This window comes from Marmota marmota, unplaced genomic scaffold, assembly GCF_001458135.2.
Source record: "Marmota marmota marmota unplaced genomic scaffold, marMar, whole genome shotgun sequence".
In the NCBI taxonomy this organism is placed as follows: domain Eukaryota; kingdom Metazoa; phylum Chordata; class Mammalia; order Rodentia; family Sciuridae; genus Marmota; species Marmota marmota.
This window is the reverse complement of record NW_025999962.1, coordinates 2631136-2633497: the sequence shown is the minus strand read 5'-3', so window position 1 is coordinate 2633497 and position 2362 is coordinate 2631136. Positions and strand designations below refer to the sequence as shown.

Here is a 2362-nt window from a genome sequence, read left to right as displayed (position 1 = left end):
CCCCGCTCCATCCTCGAGCCAGCTGCCGCTTCTCACTCGTCCTCTGACCACAGCTGGGAAAGGTCTTGTGCTTTTCAGGATCCGCGTGGTTATGAGGTCACCCCCTGAAGGGTGAGGGAAATGGAGACCTCAGCCCTGCTCACGGGCCAGGCCCAGGGTCCTCCAACAGATGCCCACCCTCCTTTCCCACCTGGGGTGGAGGGTCTTCACCTGGAGGGGCCCCCGCTTGAAGACTGCCCCAGCTCAGTGACAGGAGAAGGGAGGGAGGAGGGAGCTGCTGCCTGGGCAGGACCTCTGCATGTTGGTGCTGCTGGCCTAGGCTTCCTTCTCCTCCTCCCCAGACCCCGTGGCCTATAAGGTTAGTTTTCTCATCTCTCAGGTCAAAAGCTGAAGCTCTCAGAGGAGCCGCAGTGTCCAAGGAGGAGACTTGCTTCTACAGAGAACCCGTGAAACCTTGTGGTTGGCAGAAAAGTAGGTGTGACTGGGACTGTCCCATGACAGGAGGGCAGAGGTGCCGAGATGTCAATGGTCCCCGAGAGTCCTGGGGCACAGGCCTATGCACTCACTGATGGGCAGCTGAGAAGTGTCTGGAATCACATCTGTGGTTGTAAAGCTGGAGAAACAGCCTCAGAAAGGGGTATTCATTTTCCCAAAGACACACAGCTACTGGAGAGCTCTTCTGCTCTGACCTTCCACCTTGCCCCTGTGTCCTTCCCTGCAGGTGCACTGCACACTCTGGATCTGTGGGGCAGTCTGGGGGGAGGCTGGATGGTCTGTTGTTAGAGCGCTTAGCTGTCCCTCTGGAAAGAATCTTTCTCTAACATGAAGTCACACCTAGACAGGGGCCAGGCAGTGCACAGTGTGGTGGTTAAAAGCTCCTGCATGTGGAGCTGGGCCATTCTGAGCTCAAATCCTGATGCCACCACCTGGGGTGCTCTTTGGCATATTGCTGACCTCTCTGTACTTAGGTTTTCCCATCTGCAAAATGGGGATGAGATGTTACAAGACTCCAGAGGACCCCTGGGAGGCCCTTGCTGGCAACAGACCCTGCCCAGAGCCCTCCCCTCCCACACAGCACTGCACATACCCAAGGGAAGATGGACACCTTCCCACCCCCAGCATGGCCACAAAGATTCAGGCTGATTTCTAAACAAAGTGCTGACCACTGTCCTTGGGCCTCACCAGGTGCAGGGCTCAATGTCCTGGATCAATCTGGACTTGTTCTGGGGCTGGGGAGCTTCCAGTTAGAAGCCTGACTGGTCCCCACTTCTGCCCATCACCAGGCAAAGGATCTAGGACCTTGGACAGGCTCCGTCCAGCCAGGAGCTGCTCTTGCTCCCCAACGTCATGAGGCAGGACCGTGAGCACCACTGCCCTTCCTGTTTTTATAGGTGGGTCAACTGAGGCCCAGAGAGCCTAGAAAACTTGCCCGAGGCTGCACCCTGGCAAGGACAGGGCTGGACCTCGGTGGTGGCTAGACTTCAAGCCCAGGGCTGCATGGAACCGCCTGCTCCCTCCAGGGACACGGCCTTTCCTCTGTCACTTATCCAGTAACCTTGGTTCTCTCCAGACAGGCGGCAGCTCCTCCTGCCACACTGGCAGGACAGGCCTGCTGCTCTCAGGACAGAGGGGCCGTGAGATGGCCATAGGAGGAGGGGACCTGCAGCTTGCTCACAGAGGGCAGGTGTGCATGGCAAAGGCAGAGGCTGAGCAGCTGGAAGTGTCCCGCCGCAGGGGTTTGGGCCACAGCACACATTTTGGCCTGGGTGTGGCGAGCTGCTCTGAATAAGAAAATGAGAGAATTTTCCAAGAGCAGCATTTGGAGCTGGGGTAGCCTTTGATATGGGAGGGTGGGCCAGGGCATGCACCCAAGGCTGGAGCCCGCAGAGGGCACCGTCGGTCAGCGTCCCCCTGAGCTGTCTGTGCCACGGCCGCCGCCTTGGGCCTGGCACTGGAGGAGTTAAGTTGCAGCAGGCACCTTGGCATGTCGCACTGGCCAGAGTGTCCAGTGCCCCACCCCCACTGCTTTTTTCCTTTTTGCCTTTTCCTTCTTAATTAATCATAGGCTGCTGCCCAATTTAAATATGGAAATGCCCAGGCTGGGCCATGGGATTATTCATGAGGCCAGGCCGGCTGTCCAGGGCACTGGGGCTATGGGGAGCATCCGCATCTCCTCCTTTCTGATGTGTGTGAAATTATGTGCACAAAAAGGCGCCTCCTTATCTGGGTGTGTGAACTAAATAAATAAATAAGGGCTTTTGTTTGTTTGCCGGCTCCTGCACATGACTGTTTTGACTGAACCGCTCGTGTTGTCTGCGCCTTTATGGGACTCGGGAGACGGGGAGGCGGGGCCCCCACAGGC

The 2362-nt window shown here is 57.4% G+C and overlaps 1 long non-coding RNA gene across 1 annotated transcript in view; it reads left to right on the top strand.

Annotated features, from left to right (window-relative positions):
* LOC107155799 overlaps window positions 1–2362 on the top strand; it is a 60786-nt gene that overhangs the window by 4970 nt on the left and 53454 nt on the right. The gene's annotated exons all lie outside the window — the stretch shown is intronic.